Source organism: Oncorhynchus nerka, linkage group LG28 (genome assembly GCF_034236695.1).
Source record: "Oncorhynchus nerka isolate Pitt River linkage group LG28, Oner_Uvic_2.0, whole genome shotgun sequence".
Lineage (NCBI taxonomy): Eukaryota > Metazoa > Chordata > Actinopteri > Salmoniformes > Salmonidae > Oncorhynchus > Oncorhynchus nerka.
Window position 1 is genome coordinate 62,141,387 of NC_088423.1, and position 23,667 is coordinate 62,165,053.

A 23,667-nucleotide genomic window follows, 5' to 3' on the forward strand; every position below is an offset into this window, starting at 1 on the left:
TTCAAAAATGGATTCAATTGTTTTTTCCCCCTCAATCTGCACACAATACCCCATAATGACAACGCAAAAACTGGTTTTTAGAAATGTTTGCTAATTTATATAAAAAACTAAATATATCACATTTACATAAGTATTCAGACCCTTTACTCAATACCATGTTGAAGCACCTTTGGCAGCGATTACAGCCTCGAGTATTCTTGGATATGACGCTACAAGCTTGGCACACATATATTTGGGGAGTTTCTCCCATTTCTTCTCTGCAGATCCTCTCGGGCTCTGTCAGGTTGGATGGGGAGCGTCGCTGCACAGCTATTTTCAGGTCTCTCCAGAGATGTTTGATCGGGTTCAAGTCCAGGCTCTGGTTGGGCCACTCAAGTACATTCAGAGACTTGTCCCAAAGCCACTCCTGCGTTGTCTTGGCTGAGTGCTTAGGGTCGTTGTCCTGTTGGAAGGTGAACCTTCGCCCCAGTCTGAGATCCTGAGCGCTCTGGGGCAGGTTTTTCATCAAGGATCTCTCTGTACTTTGCTCCGTTCATCTTTGCCTCGATCCTGACTAGTCTCCCAGTCCCTACAGCTGAAAAATATTCCTACAGCATGATGCTGCCACCACCATGCATCACTGTAGGGATGGTGCAAGGTTTCCTCCAGAAGAGATGTTTGCTCTGACATGCATTGTCAATTTGTTTACCTTATATTAGGCAGGTGTGAGCCTTTCCAAATCATGTCCAATCAATTGAATTTACCACAGGTGGACTCAAGGATGATCAATGGAAACAAAATGCCACTGAGCTCAATTTCGAGTCTCATGGCAAAGGGTCTGAATACTTATGTAAATAAGGTATTTCTGTTTTTTTATATACATTTGCAACATAAAAAAAACAACTGTTTTTGCTTTGTCATTATGGGGAATTGTGTGTAGATTGCTGAGGATAAAAAAATAGAATAAGGCTGTAACGTAACAAAATGTGGAAAAAGTGAAGGGGTCTGAATACTTTCCAAAGGCACTGTATGTGCAGAGAGACATTGTATTTGTTAGATATGGAATTTACTAAATCTCTCCGATTATACAGAGATTTAGTTCACCATAAGTGAACAGGACTGAGGCCTATTAGCTTGATGTCCCCTGACTGTGTAATGTAGCTGTCAGATTCATATATTTAAAAAGGTCCATTGCAGCCGTTTTTATCTCAATATCAAATCATTTCTGGGTCACAATTAAGTACCTGGCTGGGATTTTTTAAAAACATTTTAATTTAAACAGCTAAAAAAACAGCTTCTTAGCAAGAGCAATTTCTCAAGCAAGAATTCTGCTAGGACTGTTTGGGAGTGGTCTGAGTGGGGAGGGGGAAATTGAAAACTAGCTGTTAGCAGAGAGGTTTGGAACACACGTTCTGATTGGTTTATTAACTAATTTACTGCCTGGTATGTCACCAGACAGGACAAAACCCCATCCCATCAAAACATTTCAGGCAGTCTTTTCAAACAGCTTACACTAAATGGGCATTATCATCATTTTCAGTATTATTCCAACCTCAGTGTGGAAATACTGTATATACAAAACATAGGAAACCACCTGTTTGACTGGACTGAGCCTTTAAACAAATATGTTAGAAGTACATACTGAATTTTTGGGGGGGAATCCGGCACACGAGTGGCGCTCAGGGTTTCTGGCTCTAATATGAACCTTCTCTTCAGTGTGTATTCTCAGTCTGGGTTTCCCACCCCCACCCCCACCCATGGAGCATTCTGGGAATCAGGGTCAAAGGTCATCTGGTTGAGGCCTCCAGCATACGTGGCTGTATTCACGTACAGTAGCGTTTCAATCATTAATCAGGGAAAATGCGACAGTCTTTCAAAACAGAACCACAGACATGGTCTTTGCCACGTTTTGACTTCCCAGCTTCAGAATCTATGATGAATATCATCAAAGTCCTGTACAGTTCTTGAATGGTTTTATCTAGAAACAGTGACATATGTTTACTATTATGCCAAGGTAGTCACAGTATACTGTACGGTAGCCAACAGATACATTTAGCAAACCCCTGAGGTGGCTATGATTAAACTTCTAGGGCAGTGTCACTGTATCGACTCCATGGCTAAGATAAGCTCTAAACACAACACAAGTGCTCAAGTCCTTTAGATTGATCATTTCCTTTCCCCCCCTTGCTCTGCACACTAACTAAACACTAACTGCTTGATTGACAGATAGATAACAGGGTTACGGAAAGAGATTGGTTACCAAAACAATTAGCTCAACACATAAAAAATGTTAGCCTCTCTAGGCCTACATCCTCTCAAATATGTGCATTTAGCGTTATGTATGTGCGTCACAGTGAGTGCACGCTGTGGAATAGAATTGCTTTAAAGCGTTGGGTTTTCTATGGCACAACACCGTCACGATGGCCAGTCCCATGGACTCCCAAACAAATTAATTTGAAATACAATGCATCCGGGGGGGGGACACACACACACACACACGTAACAAAAATACATAAATACAGATAGGCTTACACACACAATCATGTTTGCATTATGCACTCCATCCCTGATAGATGAATTAGTCACAGGCTCTTCCCATTGCCTGATATGGATCGGGATATGCCTGCCTGCACGGCCAGGCACAGATCCAACACCGTCATTCTATTTGCCGATGACACAACAGTGGTAGGCCCGATCACCGACAACGACAAGACGGCCTATAGGGAGGAGGTCAGAGACCTGGCCGTGTGGTGCCAGGACAACAACCTCTCCCTCAACGTGTTCGAGACAAAGGAGATGATTGTGGACTACAGGAAAAAGAGGACCGAGGACGCTCCCATTCTCATCGATGGGACTGCAGTGGAGCAGGTTGAGAGCTTCAAGTTCCTCGGTGTCCACATCACCAACAAACTAATATGGTCCAAGCACACTAAGACAGTTGTGAAGCGGGCAAGACAAAACCTATAACCCCACAGGAGACTGAAAAGATTTGGCATGGGTCATCTGATCCTCAAAAAGTTCTACAGTTGCAACATCGAGAGCATCCTGACTGGTTGCATCACTGCCTGGTATGGCAACTGCTCGGCCTCCAACTGTACGGCACTACAGAGGGATTCCTGCCATCCAGGACCTCTACACCAGGCGGTGTCAGACTCCAGCCACCCTAGTCATAGACTGTTCTCTCTGCTACCGCACGGCAAGTGGTACCGGAGCGCCAAGTCTAGGTCCAAGAGGCTTCTAAACAGCTTCTACCCCCAGGCCATAAGACTCCTGAACACCCTCAAGTAACCGGTGCCCCCGCACATTGACTCTGTACCGGCACCCCCTTGTATATATTGTTATTTCTTTTACTGCTGCTCTTTAATTACTTGTTAATTTTATTCTTATCTTATCCATATTTATTTTTTTGAAAACTGCACTTTTGGTTAGGGGCTCGTAAGTAAGCATTTCACTGTAAGGTCTACTCGGGGCATGTGACTAATACAATTTGACTTACAGAGTGTAGACTGACCCAGCATCAGTTGTTACAAAACCCCCTCCAGTACCTTTACTCCCTCAAATACCTAGCAAGTAAAATGGAGGAATGCAGCGAAAAATTAAAAGGTACTGTGAATAATACAGAAGTGTATGTGACTGGGACAGGTAGTATAACAGGGTCTGGAGGGCTTTTATTGCTGAAGTATATATACTGTACTCTAATGGAGTCAGTGTTTGAAGCTGTTATAATGCTAAACGCCATACTGTATTGTACAGGCAAAAGCTGGATAGGTCCATTGTAAATATAAACCCAAATTAAACCACAGAGCATTACCACATGCACGTACATCCTTCGAAAAACGATGATGGTTTTAGTACTTGTGCTGTGGCTCTTACAGTGTGGTATTGTTGGCTCTTTGTATGGAGCTTTGAATAGAACGCAAAAGTGACAGGGATATTTAAATATATATTTACATTTTATATTCATAGTATATATTTAGACTTTAGGTTGAGGGTTTTTCCCCCATTGGTCCTTCCTTGGAATTCATCTTCAATGTAGCAGTGTTTATATCGCAGTACTAGAGGCGTCCCTACAGACCCTGGTTCGATCACGGGCTGTATCACAACCGGCAGTAATCGGGAGTCCCATAGGGCGGCGCACATTGGCCCAGTGTCGTCCTGGTTAGGGTTTGCATAGTTAAAGAAAGGTGAAGTATATAAAATAAAAAATATATTTCAACTAAATATTCAATGAGGGAAAGTGACAAGAGAGGTGGAAAACACCATCCAAAGTGCTAATTTACATTTACCCAAATACCACAGATGGTGGTGTTAACACTGGACACTTAACCTGGATAGCACACACAATATCAGTCTACCTTTAACAGCAACACTGCTGGGACAACATGGGTAACCAGAATCAGATGAGGGTGGAGGAACTGGGGATCTACTCTACTCTGTGGAAGATTAGTGGGTAGCTAGATACACTATATACACAAATGTATGTGGACACGCCTTCAAATTAGCGGATTTGGCTATTTCAGCCACACCCATTGCTGATAGGTGTATAAAATTGAGCACACAGCCATGCAATTCACATAGACAAACATTAGTAGTAAAATGGTCTTACTGAAGAGCTCAGTGACTTTCAACATGGCACCGTCAAAGGATGCCACCTTTCCAACAAGTCAGTTCCTCAAATTTTTGCCCTGCTAGAGCTTCCCCGGACAACTGTAAGTGCTATTATTATGAAGTGGAAACGTCTAGGGGCAACAACGGCTCAGTCGTGAAGTGGTAGGCCACACAAGCTCACAGAACGGGACTGCCGAGTGCTGAACCACATAAAGATAGTCTGTCGTTGGTTGCAACACTCACTACCAAGTTCCAAACTGCCTCTGGTAGCAACGTCAGCACAAGAACTGTTTGTCTGGAGCTTCATGAAATGGGTTTCCATGGCCAAGCAGCCGTACACAAGCCTAAGATCACCATGCACAATGCCAAGCGTAGATTGGAGTGGTGTAAAGCTCGTGTCATTGGACTCCGTAGCAGTGGAAAAGTGTTCTTTGGCGTGATGAATCACACTTCACCATCTGGCAGTTTGACTGACAAATCTGGGTTTGGCAGATGTCAGGAGATCACTACCAGCCCGAATGCATAGTCCCAACTGTACATTTTTGGTGGAGGTGGAATAATTGTCTGGGGCTGTTTTTCATGGTTCGGGCAAGGCCCCTTAGTTCCAATGACGGCTACAGCATAAATGATACGGTGCTTCTAACTTTGTGGTAACAGTTTGGAAAAGTCCCTTTCCTGTTTCGGTAGATGTCCTAAAAAGTAGATTTTCTAAAATGACTTGTGTCGTGGACAAAGTAGATGTCCTAACCGACTTGCCAAAACTATAGTTTGTCAACAAGAAATGTGTGGAGTGGTTGAAAAACGAGTTTTAATGACTCCAACCTAAGTGTATGTAAACTTCCGACTTCAACTGTATATGACGTGGGACAGGAAGTGTACTGGGCTATTTATAGCACCCCCTCTGTTTATATCCCCCTGGCTGCTCTCTCACTGCTGCTGCCTCCCGCCAGGCTCCGCATGTACACATCACAGATAATAGACTACCTCCTGCTATGCCACACAGATAGAGCGGGAGAGAGTGTGTGTGCACCAGTGAGAGAGAACGGGTGGGGAGAGGAAGAGAAAGACAGAAAGACCTCTCCCTCCTAGACCATAGACCAGGGCATCTCCAACCCTGTGCTGGAGTGCTACCGTCCTGTTGGTTTTTCACTCCAACCCTAATATAGCGTAGCTCATTCTAATAATTAGCCTGTTGTCAAGCTGAATCAAGTTAGTTACAACTGGGGTTGGACTGAAAACCAATAGGAGGGTAGCTCTCCGTGCATGCTGGGTTGAGGCATAAGCCCACCAGCTCATCAACCCAGTCCGAGCCGGGTAACCACCTGTTCTTCTAGATTACTGAGGCGTGCTCCAATGAGGCCGGTATCATGGCGCCATCATCCAGGTCAATGTGCCTGGGTTAGGGATAGGCACCAGGCCAAGTGTTGTGCCCCCACTGCTCCGGCTCCTGATCGATCTGGACATCCTGGTCTGTTAAATGCATTAATACCGCAGGGGCGAATGTAAATGAGATCGACAGTACCAGATTCTAACAAAGCGCCATGCCTCAAACCAAGCTGCATCAAGACTAGCTGCATCTAGGGGGACTACCTGTGTGGCCAGTGACACGTGTAATCACATCTACATTTGTACTGTAAATGTTATGGCTTTGTTATGGACCTCAGTCGAGTGATGTTATTCGAACGGAGGGAGATTTGAATGGGTCTTGTTAAGCCTGCTGCTGTGATACATTGCACATGCCTATAGCCTTAGGATTGACCCGATCACCTAAAGCAGCTGAAAGTGATTAGTTGCCCCATTAAGGTTCCACAAATTCAGGAGTTAAATCACCAAATTAGTTACAAACAAACGTACAATAATCCATTCAAGGTACCCTCAGATAGAAGCAGCCTAAACGTGAACCGTATCGTAAGTGCGCTGAAATGTTTTGGAAACCATTTTTTTGTTGTTGTAGTTGTTTCCATGAAGACGCTCCTTTCTAACGTTTCAATATGTCACAAAACGGATTAACCAAAGATGCAGTAAAAAAAAAAAATTAAGTCACTCTCACTGTGATAGCTTTCAAACGTCCCCGCAAAGAAGCAGTACAGTGCAGTATGCGAGCTGTGCTCAGTGTGAGCCTGAACCATGTTGACAGTATGGTGTGAGAGAATGGAGTCGAGAGGGAGTGTCAGTATAAAATAAATTAGGTTACAGTGTGTTTACCAGCGAACCTGAGAAACAGAGGACTGTTTTTGTTTCCATTCTGAGTTATGGACCTTAGGCCTCGAGCCCAGCCTTAAGGCACTGTTTGGACAGAAAAACCTCACTTCAAACTGCAAATGAAGTCACTCTGCTGTGAGCCCAACGTTGAGTCAGAATGTCTTACTCTTAGTAATTAGTAGATTATTGACTTTCCTTTCTGCGGAGAAGTTGATGCGACAGCAGAGAAAAACAGTTGAGCTGTTATTCGGTTTTATCCTAAATATTTACATGTAAAACATACAAAGGTCAGTAGGAAAAAAATTGCCATGGAGCTCTTGGTCCTCCAGCGTCGCATAGCGCGTGATAATAGGGACTGTCAAGAATGAAGCCTTCATGCTGCTGCCCTCGGTTTGGTAAACACTCCAATGTTATGAGGATAATGGAGCTTACAGCACGACCATAAATGTATACTTTTCCTCCCACTGTAATCAAAAGTAAAATGTCACCATCTTGGCACGTCTGTGGACACATCTCCCTTAGATCCTCTGAGGGCACTTGTCTTGATGATAAATCCCCCTGTGGAGAGGGAGACTTGGAGGTGTCCTCGAAAGCCCCTGGGAAAATGCCTGACCTAGACTGCTATAACTCTCCCAGGCTAGGTCGTCCTCTAGGACAGTGTCAAATAACTAAACTACCCTTACATAATGGATGTGCAGTGAACTGAAATATTGCCCGAAGGTCAGTTGACAGATATGGAGAGGAATAATTCAGATTGCAGAAATGACGCACCGTAGGCTGATTTCACAAACATAGTGCTCTGTGCTCTACATGTCTCCTCTCTCCATCCCTATATAGGTCTGTCTCCTCTCTCCCTCCCTTGACATAAACATCCATTCATTGAGCTTCAGCACAACACTACAGGGAGGGAGGCACTGGAACAGCCTGGCTAGCTGGCACAGCCTGATGGGAGCTCAGAGAGCACACTATTTCCACAGCCATGTCAACATAGCTAGCATGGCGAATAGCACCGGCTACTGTAATTTATGGAGGGAAATTTCAACTGCTCATCTGTAGCAGAGGGCAACTGAGGTTTCTCACAGACTAGACAGAATGGGCAGACAGACTGGACCAGTGACCCATCGGTCCAGGATAAGAGCAGAAGCCTGGCCTGGTCCAGAATCTTTTCCCCTATACTGTGGTGTCACTCAACACATGACAACAAAGGGCAGGATAATTAACACAGGGCTGAACTCTGATCAATGGCTCAAGGCAGCAGTTTGCACTAAAACAGCACTATCAGTGATGGTTATTGTTCACCACAATTTGATTGTTATCCCCCGACCTCCAATTCAGTAGTCAGTCAGTATGCCTATACACTGAGTGTCCAAAACATTAGGAACTCCTGCCTTTTCCATGACATAGACTGGCCAGGTGAAAGCTATAATCCCTTATTGATGTCACTTGTTAAATCCACTTGAATCAGTGTAGAGAGAAGAGGTTTTAAGCCTTGAGACAACTGAGACATGGATTGTGTATGTGTGCCATTCAGAGGGTGAATGGGCAAGACAAAAGATTGAAGTGCCTTTGAACGGGGTATGGTAGTAGGTGCCAGACGCACCGGTTTGAGTGTGTCAAGAACTGCAACGCTGCTGGGTTTTTCCTAATTCAACAGTTTCCCGTGTGTATCAAGAATGGTCCACCACCCAAAGGACATCCAGCCAACTTGACACAACTGTGGGACGCATTGGAGTCAACATGGGCCAGCATCCCTGTGGAATGCTTTCGACACCTTGTAGAGGCCATGCCCTGACACATCCAGGATGTTCTAATGGCAAAAAGGGGTGCAACTCAATATTAGGAAGGTGTTCTTAATGTTATGTACACTCAATGCATTTATCTGATTTTGTAGGTATTTCTATTGGTTGGTTACGTTTACATATCAATAAGGTGTTATGCCATTGGTCATGCTTGCAGATAGGGGGAAATTGCGAACGTCAATTCTTCCCAGCCTGATATTGTTATGCAAGCAGTAGGTCACGTTCTGAAATACTTTATTATATTTTCATATTTACAATGTGTACGAGTTCACTATGTACAGTTGAAGTCAGAAGTTTACATATACTTAGGTTGGAGTCATTAAAACTCGTTTTTCAACCACTCCACAAATTTCTTGTTAACAAACTATAGTTTTGGCAAGTCGGTTAGGACATCTACTTTGTGCATGACACAAGTAATTTTTCCAACAATTGTTCACAGACAGATTATTTCACTTATAATTCACTGTATCACAATTCCAGTGGGTCAGAAGTGTACATACACTAAATTGACTGTGCCATTAAACAGCTTGGAAAATTCTAGAAAATTATGTCATGGCTTTAGAAGCTTCTGATAGGCTAATTGACATAATTTGTGTCAATTGGAGGTGTACCTGTGGATGTATTTCAAGGCCTACCTTCAAACTCAGTGCCTCCTCACTTGAAATCATGGGAAAATCAAAAGACATCAGCCAAGACCTCAGAAAAAAATGGTAGACCTCCACAAGTCTGGTTCATCCTTTGGAGCAATTTCAAAACGCCTGACGGTACCACGTTCATCTGTACAAACAATAGTACGCAAGTATAAACACCATGGGACCACGCAGCCGTCATATGAACGTTCTTTGGTGCGAAAAGTGAAAATCAATCCCGGAACAACAGTAAAGGACCTTGTGAAGATGCTGGAGGAAACAGGTACAAAAGTATGTATATCCACAGTAAAACGAGTCCTATATCGAGATAACCTGAAAGGCCGCTGAGCAAGGAAGAAGCCACTGCTCTAAAACCGCCATGAAAAAGTCAGACTACAGTTTGCAACTGCACATGGGGACAAGGATTGTACTTTTAGGAGAATTGTCCTCTGGTCTGATGAAACAAAAATAGAACTGTTTGACCATCATTATGTTTGGAGGAAAAAGGCGGAGGCTTGCAAGCCGAAGAACACCATCCCTACTGTGAGGCACGGGGGTGGCAGCATCATGTTTTGGGGGTGCTTTGCTGCAGGAGGGACTGGTGCACTTCACAAAATAGATGGCTTCATGAGGCAGGAAAAGTATGTGGATATATTGAAGCAACATCTCAAGACATCAGTCAGGAAGTTAAAGCTTGGTTGCAAATGGGTCTTCCAAATGGACAATGACCCCAAACATACTTCAAAAAGTCGTAGCAAAATGGCTTAAGGACAACAATGTCAAGGTACTGGAGTGGCCATCACTAAGCCCTGACCTCAATCCTATAGAAAATTTGTGGGCAGAACTGAAAAAGCGTGTGCGAGCAAGGAGGCCTACAAACCTGACTCGGTTACACCAGCTCTCTCTCGAGGAATGGGCCAAAATTCACCCAATTTATTGTAGGAAGCTTATGGAAGGCTACCCGAACCATTTGACCCAAGTTAACAATTTAAAGGCAATGCTAACAAATACTAATTGAGTGTATGTAAACTTCTGACCCACTGGGAATGTGACGAAATAAATAAAAGCGGAAATAAATCACTCTTTCTACTATTATTCTTAAAATAAAGTGGTAATCCTAACTGACCTAAAACAGGGAATTTTTACAAGGATTAAATGTCAGGAATGTGAAAAACTGAGTTTAAATGTATTTGTCTAAGGTGTATGTAAACTTCCGACTTCAACTGTACATGAACTGATGTGTGTATATATACAGTACCAGTAAAAAGTTTGGACACCTACTCGTTCAAGGGTTTTTCTTTATTTTTTACTATTTTCTACATTGTAGAATAATAGGGAAGACATCAAAACTATGAAATAACAAATATAGTAACCAAAAAAGTGTTAAACAAATCAAAATATATTTAAGATATATTAGATTCTTCAAAGTAGCCACCCTTTGCCTTGACAGCTTTGCACACTCTTTGCATTCTTTTCCAACAGTCTTTAAGGAGTTCCCACATATGCTGAGCACTTGCTGATCGATTTTCCTTCACTCTGCGGTTCAACTCATCAAGGCAATTGGGTTAAGGTTGGCTGATTGGTTGCCAGGTCATCTGATGCAGCACTCCATCACTCTCCTTTTTGGTCAAATATCCATTACACAGCCTGGAGGTGTGTTGGGTCATTGTCCTGTTGAAAAACAAATTATAGTTCCACTAAGCACAAACCAGATGGGATGTCGTATCTCTGCAGAATTTTGTGGTAGCTATGCTGGTTAAGTGTGCCTTGAATTCTAAATAAATCACAGACATTGTCATCAGCAAAGCACCCCCACACCATCACACCTCCTTCTCCATGCTTCACGGTGGGAACCACACATGCGGAGACACCTACTCTGTGTCTCACCAAGACAGAGGGTTGGAATCAAAAATCTCAAATTTGGACTTATCAGACCAAAGGACAGATTTCCACCGGTCTAATGTCCATTGCTCATGTTTCTTGTCCCAAGCAAGTCTCTTCTTATTATTGGTGTCCTTTAGTAGGGGTTTCTTTGCAGCAATTAAACCATGAAGGCCTGATTCACGCAGTCTCCTCTGAGCATTTCCATTTTTCTATTTTATTTAAAAGCTTTTATTTAACTAGGCAAGTCAGTTAAGAACAAATTCTTATTTTCAATGACGGCCTAGGAACAGTGGGTTAACTGCCTGTTCAAGGGGAGAACAACAGTTTTGTACCTTGTCAGCTTTGGGGTTTGAACTTGCAACCTTCCGGTTACTAGTCCAACACTCTAACCACTAGGCTACCCTGCCACCCCATTGAGGTTGAGTTGATGTTGAGATGTGTCTGTTACTTGAACTCTGAAGCATTTATTTGGGCTGCAATTTCTAATGAACTTATCCTCTGCAGTAGAGGAAACTCTGGGTCTTCCTATCCTGTGGCGGTCCTCATGTTTCATCATAGCGCTTGATGGTTTTTGCGACTGCACTTGAAGAAACATTCAAAGTTCTTCAAATTTTCCGTATTGACTGACCTTCATGTCTTAAAGTGATGATGGCCTGTCGTTTCTCTTTTCTTATTTGAGCCGTTCTTGCCATAATATGGACTTGGTATTTTCCCAAATAGGGCTATCTTCTGTATGCCACCCCTACCATGTCACAACACAACTGATTGGCTCAAACACGTTAAGAAGGAAAGAAATTCCACAAATTAACTTTTAAGAAGACACACCTGTTAATTGAAATGCATTCCTGATGACTACCTCATGATGCTGGTTGGGAGAATGCCAAGAAGGTGCTGTCATCAAGGTTTATATTTGAAGAATCTCAAATATAAACTACATTTTGATTTGTTAACCAAAATGTGTACTACATGATTCCATATGTGTTATTTCATAGTTTTGATGTCTTCACTATTATTCTACAATCTCGAAAATACTAAAAAATAATGAAAAACTCTGGAATAAGTACGTGTGTCCAAACCTTTGACTGTTACTGTATATTGAAGTTTTCCTATGTACCTGTACGCTTGATGAACATAGCCATGGTATCATTACACTGACTCTCTTCTACTCTTTAACAACTACTGTAGGCTGCAGTTCTAAAATACTGATCTTTCCCACCTTTCTCAATGCCCATACATACAAATGCACAATTAGTCAAAAGAACATTGAGTAATTTACATTTTCCACATGATTACCCTAATTGGATTGTAATCTATCAGCAAGTTATTTCACATCCCTTTGTTACATCTCTTCTACAATAGTATTTTTTCAAGAAATTTCCCCAATGTTGTGTACACTACTCTACAGCTGTTCTAGGTTAGCCTACATTACACGCATACCTTATGGCGTAACCCTAAAATGAGTATCATGAGGTACAACGGTTGCCCTACAGGTCCATTGTGCATGTCTGAGACCAGCCCCTGTCATTCTTGGAAACACCGTCACCAAACATCTGTTGCTGCACATGGATGACAGTTGATTTGTGTCAGATACCACACTTAGCACATACGGAGTCTGGTATTTCCACAGATTACCATGCTCTGAAATGTAAAAAGAACTGCAGAGGCAAAACGAGGAGAGGTGGACCGAGTGATAATGCCCCCTGGTCTGTTGATCAGTGTGGGAAAACAATGCCGCTGCAAGTCCAAAGTTGTCTCTATCTGTCTGTCATCGAACCCTACACAGCCAAACTGCTAGGGGCTCCTGGGAAAAGGCACAACAGATCTCTCACCTAATACTGTCCATCTTACAGAGAAAGCAAGATCTACTTCAGCACAGTACAACCAGATATAGTTTGTTTCCTTTGACTGCAAATGGTTGACAACCAACTTTACAGTTGGTCTTTTTTTTTATATGGTTTGTGTAGTGCACAAAATCCCTCTGTCTTGACAGGGTGTACAGTTTAAAACTAACCAAACGTATTTTTCCTCTGAGTACAGTGTCATTTCATTAAGAGTAAATTAACGTCTTCTTTCAAATATACCACCGTTGAAAAACAGGTTTGTACACGTCTTCTCAACTACAACTCACAAAGAAGAGGCACAATGGAATGTTACGACGGACAACCTCAGCCTTAGACTATGAACCAGTATACGCAACAGCTGTTCTTACCCTGGCTGTACTTCCTAAGCTGTTCTCAGAAAATACATGATAATCAACGTGTATTGTAGAGAACCTCCCAAAACATTCAAGAGTGACAGAGTGAGTGACACCCTTCAAAGAGCACAATGAGACCAGCTTTATCATTTGTCCAAACAAACACTTGTTGTTTTCCCACCACAATGCCTCTGTTCTATCGACAAAACCCTTCTCTGACAGCGTACAGCCTCGTGTGGAAAATCAAACAGCAGATTACACTGTACACTGCTACACTATATCCACACCAACTGAAGCCCTCAGGGGACAAAAAGATACAGTACTGCATTAGAACGAGTGTCAGCAATAACAACATCATATTTGGCAAGACAACAGCATACACAAGTAAATTAAATAGTAGATTCAAAATCAAAATACAACCTGATGGAAGCAGGTCAATAACCATCCACGCCTTTCCCCAGCTTGTCTGTCTAACTTTTAGTCCATGTGTGGCCCGAGAGAGAGAGAGAGAGAGAGAGCAACAGAGTGGTTCATGTGGAGGGAGAATGTGTGTCACAGCCAGGCAGCAGAGGCAGACTTGTTGGAGGGGGAGTGTCAGAGGCGGACGGACGGACGGGGTGAACGGTTGCACTAAAATAACTCTGGTAATAGAGTTCACAGTTCCTTGATGAGCCGTTTACTTGAGTGTTAATGCTCTCTCATACATACGTAAACTGAATGCACAGACACACACAGGTTTTAATGTTGCCATTAACTGCCTTTAAAAAGCAACGAATACCTTTGAAAACAGCCTGTGGCAACGATGAGTCAGAAACAGTTATTCTAGCGACAAAATTGATTACAGAGTGTAAATAGGATAATTTGTCATAAAGTCTCATCTAAAACTGACTTTGGAGAATCTGTGCATCACAACGGGTAAATGAAGGTTGGGTTTTGATTTCATGATGTTCAATTGACCACTAGCATGGGGTGCAGTGATTGCTCTCTATCCAATAGCTATGACAGTGAGACATTGTTTACATAAGACAACACACATCACAAAAAGAAAATCTTGAGAAATACTGCACCAAACACCTTAGTTAATACAGCTAATTGGCTTGTTTAGTGCCTCTTTAACACACTGTATTAGCTGGCACATGCAAGACTATAGCTGTGTTCGAATACTCATACTAACCATACTACTTGTGACATGAATGTAGTATATAGTATGCTTATTGGTCATAGTATGGATATAGTTAGTATGCCAAAAGCTCCAGGATGTCGTACTAAATTCGCTAAAATACTTAGTATACACGCAGAGGACACCATTTACGTACTTTTAGGGCCCATAATGCAATTCTTCAGAAAATGGGCATGGCTTCACAACGTTTTCAGATTTGAAGAAAATGGCAGAATATATGCAGCCGAAGTCCGACGCGAGCGAATACAAATGAATTGAACTAACTGATGACAAATGTTACGAAAATGTTGAGTGAGCAATGTAATATAGTAATGACTTTTCAAATAAGTAAAGTTACACCTTATGTTGGCTGACAATTTGAACCACAAGAGATAAAGATGCTCAAAGCTGACCCATTTTGCATACCCCACCATACCATCAGACAACCATATCCTCATCACTTGAAAATAAAAATGATTGAGATTGATTAAATGTACAAGCTTACATACAGGGTTGTCAAACTACTTTATAATTTCTGAAAAAACAAAGGTTAGTGATTGCACAAATTTTAATTTTTTTACTTATATTATCAAAAAAAAGAAGATTTGAAAATCAGATTTTTTTAATATTCACATATGTTGTAGCTTAGACCCTGTTTAACATCATCTTAGGTTTTTGTGTTGTGACCGCCATCAGTTGAGACACAACATGCTCTTGAATACAGGGTGGGTGTCATGTTTTGGCTGAGAAATTTACTAAAATGGGAATACAATTTTAAATTTCAACTTTCAAATGGTACCACCAGACTGGACCAGTGACCCTTTGATCCAGGATCAGATCAGAAGCCGTGCCTGGTCCATAATCCTTTGCCCTATACAAATGGTACCACCAAGAGATGTTTTAAAATATACCGTCAATCCTCCATAGGAAACCTATTGAAATCATAGAAATATAGAAAATATAATAGACATGACCATTTAAGTTGACATTCAACAGTGGGTGGACCGGCGGTCATCTTTGTGGAAGTAAATATAAGTTACAATTTAAATCCAATTAAAATGTCGACTTTGTTGTCCTTAAGCCATTTTTCCACAACTTTGTAAGTACGCTTGGGGTCGTTGTCCATTTGGAAGACCCATTTGCGACCAAGCTTTAACTTCCTGACTGATGTCTTGAGATATTGCTTCAATATATCCACATAAATTTCCTGCCTCGTTATGCCATCTATTTTGTGAAGTGCAGCAGTCCCTCCTGCAGCAAAGCACCACCACAACATGATGCTGCCACCTCCGTGCGTCACGGTTGGGATGGTGTTCTTCGGCTTACAAGCCTCCCTCTTTTTCCTCCAAACATAACAATGGTCAATATGAACACACAGTTCTATTTCTGTTTCATCAGAACAGAGGACAATTCTCCTAAAAGTACCATCTTTGTCCCCATGTACAGTTGCAAACCGAAGTCTGGCTTTTTTAATGGTGGTTTTGGAGCAGTGGCTTCTTCCTTGCTGAGCGGCCTTTCAGGTTATGTCGATAAAGGACTCATTTAACTGTGGATATAGATACTTTTGTACCTGTTTCCTCCAGCATCTTCACATGGTCCTTTGCTGTTGTTCTGGGATTGATTTGCACTTTTCGCACCAACGTAAGTTCATCTCTAGGAGACAGTACGTGTCTCCTTCCTGAGCGGTATGACGGCTGCGTGGACCCATGGTGTTTATACTTGCTTAATATTGTTTGTACAGATGAACGTGGTACATTCAGGTATTTGGAAATTGCTCCCAAGGATGAACCAGACTTGTGGAGGTCTACAATTTTTCTGAGGTCTTGGCTGATTTATTTGGACTTTCCCATGATGTCAAGCAAAGAGGCACTGAGTTTGAAGGTAGGCCTTGAAATACATCCACAGGTACACCTCCAATTGACTCAAATGATGTCAATTAGCCTATCAGAAGCTTCTAAAGCCAAGACATACAGTGGGGCAGAAAAGTATTTAGTCAGCCACCAATTTTCATCAAAGGTACACTTCAACTATGACAGACAAAATGAGAAGAAAAAATCCAGAAAATCACATTGTAGGATTTTTAATGAATTTATTTGCAAATTATGGTGGAAAATAGTATTTGGTCACCTACTAACAAGCAAGATTTCTGGCTCTCACAGACCTGTATCTTCTTCTTTAAGAGGCTCCTCTGTCCTCCACTCGTTACCTGTATTAATGGCACCTGTTTGAACTTGTTATCAGTATAAAAGACACCTGTCCACAACCTCAAACAGTCACACTCCACTATGGCCAAGACCAAAGAGCTTTCAAAGGACACCAGAAACAAAATTGTAGACCTGCATCAGGCTGGGAAGACTGAATCTGCAATAGGTAAGCAGCTTGGTTTGAAGAAATCAACTGTGGGAGCAATTATTAGGAAATGGAAGACATACAAGACCACTGATAATCTCCCTCGATATGGGGCTCCACGCAAGATCTCACCCCCGTGGGGTTAAAATGATCACAAGAACGGTGAGCAAAAATCCCAGAACCACACGGGGGGACCTAGTGAATGACCTGCAGAGAGCTGGGTCCAAAGTAACAAAGCCTACCATCAGTAACACACTACGCCGCCAGGGACTCAAATCCTGCAGTGCCAGACGTGTCCCCCTGCTTAAGCCAGTACATGTCCAGGCCCGTCTGAAGTTTGCTAGAGAGCATTTGGATGATCCAGAAGAAGATTGGGAGAATGTCATATGGTCAGATGAAACCAAAATATAACTTTTTGGTAAAAAAAGGCAACGAAGGAGTGGCAACGTAAGAAGCATTTCAAGGTCCTGGAGTGGCCTAGCCAGTCTCCAGATCTCAACCCCATTGAAGATCTTTGGAGGGAGTTGAAAGTCCGTGTTGCCCAGCAACAGCCCCAAAACATCACTGCTCTAGAGGAGATCTGCATGGAGGAATGGGCCAAAATACCAGCAACAGTGTGTGAAAACCTTGTGAAGACTTACAGAAAACGTCTGACCTCTGTCATTGCCAACAAAGGGTATATAACAAAGTATTGAGATAAACTTTTGTTATTGACCAAATACTTATTTTCCACCATAATTTGCAAATAAATTCATTAAACATCCTACAATGTGATTTTCTGGATTTTTTTTGTGAGTTGGTGGTGACCTAACATAATCGTTTGTGGTGCTTTCGCTGTAAAGCATTTTTAAAATCAGACACTGTGGCTGGATTAACGAGAATTGTATCTTTAAAATGGTGTAAAATACTTGTATGCTTGAGGAATTTTAATTATGAGAGGTTTGTTGTTTTGAATTTGGCGCCCTGCACTTTCACTGGCTGTTGGCGAGGTGGGACGCTACTCTCCCACATATCCCAGAGAGGTTAAACGCTGAGCTGTAGTCTATGAACAGCATTATTACAGTTATTTCCCCTCTTCTCCAGGTGGAAGAGGGCAGTGTGAAATGCAATTGAGATTGCGTCATCTGTGGATCTGTTGGGGTGCTATGTGAATGAGAGTGAGTCTAGGGTGTCTGAGATGATGGTGTTGATGTGTGTCATGACCAGCCTTTCAAAGCACTTTAGAATTACAGATGTGAGTGATACGGGGCGAGTCATTTAGGCAGGTTAACTTGGAGCTCTTGGGAACAGGGACAATGGTGTTCAGATTGAAACATGTTGAGATTACAGACTGGGACAAGGATAGATTGAAAATATCTGTTTAGACACTTGCCAGCTGGTCTGCGCATGCTTTGAGAACAAGCCCTGGTATTCAGTCTGATCGTTAACCTGTTCAAACGTTTTTTCTCACATCGGTCACGAGGAGCGAGATCACTCAACCAACTCATGTCTCAGCTCCGGTAAACTGACACTCAGTCTCATACGCCTGCTCTGTGCGACCAGAGCTGGTATGGCTGATGAGTAAGACCGTACAACAGTGTAGCGCCGTGTGGGCTGACCACACTCACATTCAGACTGCACCCTTGACAGCCCTGATTCTGACAGCCAGGAAGGACGTTCAGGCTCCACTGCTTTAGAGCACAAGGCCACAAACAGCTGAACTGAAACACCTTCTCCATATCAAACACGGCTCGGCTGCACTGTGGGCGAATGGAGGAATACATACTCTACTATGCTGTATTGAGTTCATTTACTGGAAATCAAAAGTGATCGTTTCATGTCCTATTGCATGCCCTCTTCCTGGAACCTTTAGTGAAAGGCTTGTTGAAGCTGACACCTGCATTGCTGTGGTGTGGTGTGCACTGTGCTAAATAAGGAGAAGCTAGGAAGATACTGTCACTAATATAAGTCATAAGATTGAACAAAATTAAACTGACATATCCAGCTGTCTTGTGTTCTCACACAGGAAGAAACAGTGGTAGCAGTGCAATATTAAGGATGAGGACTTTGCTTGTAAGTGGGAATAGGGAAATAGCATTTTAGTCATTTAGCAAACACTCTTATCCAGAGCGGCTTACAGTTAGTGCATTCCTCCAGTTAGTGCACAACTCCACCACTTTTCAATCTCATTTTCATTACTCCAGCACAATTCCACTGTCTACATTTGTAAAAACAGCGCATTTCTACATTTTGTAGAAAATATATATACATTTCTAAAGTTATACACGATGACATGGTGTCATGGGGAGCAAGAAAATACCCTCCCTCTGGCTAGAAACTTGTTGCAGGTTTTGAAAATCACTGTTTTAAAAAAAAAAACTTTTAATCCTACCCTGTTATGTCACAGAGCATTTTTTAGGACTTTTCTTCTCGTGTTTTTAACCACAGATCATAGAAACGTGCCGTTTTCACATATGTAGACACTGGTATGGTGTTGGAGATGAATACGAGGTTGAAAAGCGGCCAAACTATCCTTTACAGTAGTAAGGTGAGACACCACATATCATAGCTACTTCATTCAGGAAAAATTACTAATCAGCAAAGTCACTGCTAGTAAGAAAAGACAAGTGCGAGTGTTGGTGCAAGAAATGAACACTGTGTTGCTTACACACCTATCTGGTCATTTCAGATTGGTCAACATTGAACAGATAGGATAGAGGTTTTTTTCATCATATAATTACATTATTGAATCACAAGTATAGGGTCTCATAACAAGAAAGTACAGTCTCTGGACAGAACTGTAAGCTGGAGGTTGATTGAATCGTTGTTGAGTCTGGCTTGTTCCTCTTGAAGATGCAGCTGCAGAGTATGGAGGCGATGCACTGACTGAATTCAGCCAAAAGACCCAGCTGGTATTTGAGGATATTCGGTATCAAGTAATGGGCCACGAAGACACTGGTGAGCGGTAGGATACCAGCCAGGATGAAGAATATTCCAATGATGAACATCACCTTGGCCCTGGACCAATTACTCTTGATGCAGTTGGTGCACTTGGACCAAAGATGGCCCCCCATCGATCCCAGAGCTCCCAGGATGGTTGATATGTAGGTGATCATCACCAGGGCCCATATGACCCCACTGGAGGGTCCATGAGAAACAACGAAATAGATGGCATAGGACATTAGGGAGACTGTCATCATTCTGGTAGATAATGGTGTGGCGTACAAGCTAGTGGCGTACAAGCTGGACAGTATGCCCCCCCAGCACAGGCCCCGCCCAGATGACCTGGAGGGATGAAGGCAGTCACCTGACACATGGGCAAAGCATAGTGCAAACTATTTTTGTTTTTGCTGGTGTAAAGATCACGGGTCTCTCTCAACTCGACACTTCATTACTTGAAGTTTACCAAAGTAACCCTATCTCTGGCTGGCCTGAGTTCCTTCTTCATCCGAGGAGTGTCTCGTCCAAGCGGCTCCTTTTTGCTCTTCACCTGGCTGTCAGTGGCAGCTCAACAATCCCCAACCCATTCTCTCAATCGACCTCAACACCCAACACGCGCAAATACTCACATTCAGACTCATACACACTGTCCTTCTCTCCCCTTACTTTCGTTGGCCTCTATTTTTTTTTTTTTTACATTTGTCAGAGAAAATGAACATTTTCGTGGTATTGCTTTGTGCACTGACTTTATTGAACTCTGGAGAAAACGAACATTGTCACTGGGTGAGTACATCTGACAATGTGCTCTCCCGTCCATTAGACATTTTGTCTGCAGGAACTCGCTCTTTTTCACTCGGTCCACTCGTCCAAGTGCCGATGTATTTGTGGCATGATGTGAACAGTACGAATGTGTTGCTACCAAAGTCTAATGGTTTTAAATGACTGTTTTGTATTGTCTGGAAACTGACTTGTAGAATTCGCTTGCAGTAGGTCTCTTAAAAAAGAGAAGCCGTGCAAGGTTATTAAACAGAGGTGCCTAGTTATTCTTCTTTTGTTGATATCAGGTAACATGCAACCTATCCCTGGCCCTGATATGCAATGTCTCCAAACGCCCTCTGATTTTAAATCAAAGATCTGGTTTTGGTATTTTTCATTTAAATGTACGCAGCCTGTTGTCAAAAATTGATGGGGTTAGGATTTGGGCTAAATCAACTGATGCTGATGTAATTCGATCGAGTCAAGAAATGTGTGGCAAAGTCTGAAACTATTTGTAAACAGTTGTAATTTCTTGCTTTGAATATTGAGGTTTCAAAGGGTCTCTCTATAACTGTGATTGGCTGTTATAGACCCCCCTCTGCTCTCTATATCTGTGATTGGCTGTTATAGACCCCCCTCTCCTCTCTATAACTGTGATTGGCTGTTATAGACCCCCCTCTGCTCTCGGTGATGCATTTTCTTCTTTGACGCACCTCATGTCTAAACTTCTTTGCAGTGAAATGATCTCAACTGGTGTTGGTTAAAGCCGGTGTCTGATGATTTTAAAATGTTTTGTAATTCTATGAATCTTACCCAGTTGATTAACTCACCCACTCGCCCAAATCTTAAATGCCTAGATAAATCTACCCTGATTGATTTGATATGGACAAATGTTCCACATCAGTATTCTGCGGTTGGTGTTTTTTGTAATGATTTAAGTGACCATTGTGCTGTTGTTGCTGTTAGAAATACTAAGGTTCCTAAGACAAACCCATGTTTTTTTTGTAAGAGAAATTTGAAGTGTTTTAATGAGCAGGCTTTCTTTCTTTCATGATTTGTTTTATTTTGACTGGAGCAAGATTGAGTTTATTCCTGATGTGGAAACTGTCTGGAAATTCTTTCATGTTGGTTTTTTCCAAATAGTAATCAAACATGCCCCATTCTGCAGGTTCAGGGTTAAAGGGCGGGATAATCCATGGGTTTCTTCCGAGCTGTCTTGTATTATTCACAACCGTAATCTAGCCTGGGCTAAAGCAAGGAAATCATGTTCTGATGCTGATTGGCTTATTTTTAGGCAGTTACGAAACAAGTGTTATTTTCTTCTCAGGAAGGCCAAGTCTTAATATTTTATGTCTGTTACCACTGATAACCTGAATGACCCTAGAAAGTTTTGGAAGGCTATGTCACGGTCTTCCTCCTCTTCATCTGAAGAGGAGAGGCGAGAAGGATCGGAGGACCAATATGCGGCGTGGTTTGTGTTCATCTTGAATTTTAATAAAGAAAACACTGAACACTGAAACACACCATACAAAAACAATAAAGACCGTGAACCTAATGAGAACTATCCTGACACAAGCAATCAACATAGACAATCACCCACAAACAAACAGTGAAACCCAGGCTACCTAAGTATGATTCTCAATCAGAGACAACTAATGGCACCTGCCTCTGATTGAGAACCATACTAGGCCGAAACATACAAATCCCCAAATAATAGAAAAACAAACAGACTCCCCACCCCAACTCACGCCCAGACCATACTAAATAAATACAAAACAAAGGAAATAAAGGTCAGAACGTGACAGGCTATTAAGTCTCTGTCTGGTAACAGTAATGTTAATGAATTACCGTCATGTGTTTTGAAGGACTCTGTTGCTGTATATGACAAAACTGAAATGCTGAATTGTTTCAATGAGCACTTTGTATCATCTGGTAGGCTGTTTGAGTCAGTGTCCTCTGTCTCTGTACAACCCTGTGGATGAACGAGTGAGAGCTGGTCAAACTTTTAGCTTTTTGCCATTCTCTGAAGCCCTGAAATCCTTAGATCAGAGAAAGCCTGCAGGTCCTGATCTTTTGGATCCCTGCTTTTTAAATCTGCCAGCTGATTTCATAGCTGAACCACTGTTCAATCTAACCCTGGAATGTAATGAAATTCTGAAAATCTGGAAATCAGCATTTGTCCTACAACTTTTAAAAGGGGGATATCCAACTCTTTTAATAATAAATAATTATAGGCCAATCTCAAAGCTGTCACCCCTGGTGAAAATACTTGAAACCCTTGTGAGTGAACAGCGAAAATAGTTTTTATTTCCTAACTCTATTTTATCAATGTACCAATCAGACTTCAGGAAGAAGCATAGCACAATTACATCATCCATGAAGGTTTTAAATGATTTCACTGAAGCCCTTGACAAAAAACAGCACTGTGTCTCACTTTTTATTGATCTAAGGCTTTTGATACAGTTGATCATGCTATACTAAGGCAGAGATTGTCGAGTGTAGGTCTCTCAGAGCATGCAGTTGCATGGTGTGCTAACTATCTGTCTGATAGAACTCAGTGCACTCAATTTGATGGGCTTATGTCTGTTAACTTCTCTAGGGTAGGGGGCAGCATTTGGAATTTTGGATGAAAAGCATGCCCAAATTAAACGGCCTGATACTCGGGCCCAGAAGATATGATATGCATATAAAACACTCTAAAGTTTCCAAAACTGTTAAAATAGTGTCTGTGAGTATAACAGAACTGATTTAGCAGGCGAAAACCTGAGAAAAATCCATTCAGGAAGTAGTTTTTTTTGTTGGTTTTGTAGTTTTCTATTCAATGCCATTACAGTATCCATTGACTTAGGACTCCATTTGCAGTTCCTATGCCTTCCACTAGATGTGAACAGTCTTTAGAAATTCTTATAAATGAGGGAGTAAGACCAGTCTGAACAAGTGGAGCCTACCGTGTCGCAGAGTTTTTTCGTGCGCATGTGCATTTCTTGTTTACCTTTTATATTGATGACGTTATTGTCCTGTTGAAATATTATAGATCATTTAGGCAAAAAAACAACCTGATTGAATATAAACATCGTTTGACATGTTTCTATGAACTTTGCGGATACAATTTGGATTTTTTTGTCTGATTGTTTTCGACTGCGTTTGAACCTATGGATTACTAAAGAAAAGGTTTTTGGATATAAAGAG

General features: G+C 42.0%; 1 protein-coding gene across 12 annotated transcripts in view; it reads right to left on the minus strand.

Moving 5' to 3' along the window:
- LOC115113490 (diacylglycerol kinase zeta) overlaps positions 1-23,667 on the minus strand; it is a 142,255-nt gene that overhangs the window by 58,704 nt on the left and 59,884 nt on the right. For 3 of the 12 annotated variants that reach the window (XM_029641230.2, XM_029641228.2, XM_029641227.2), the window contains exon 1: positions 13,716-13,834. The exons of 6 other annotated variants lie outside the window; for them this stretch is intronic. The gene's annotated coding sequence lies outside the window, so the exon portion shown is untranslated. Of the gene's footprint in view, positions 1-13,715; positions 13,835-23,667 lie in introns of those variants that run through there. 3 more of the 12 variants (XM_029641232.2, XM_065012998.1, XM_029641233.2) reach the window with 1 other exon arrangement.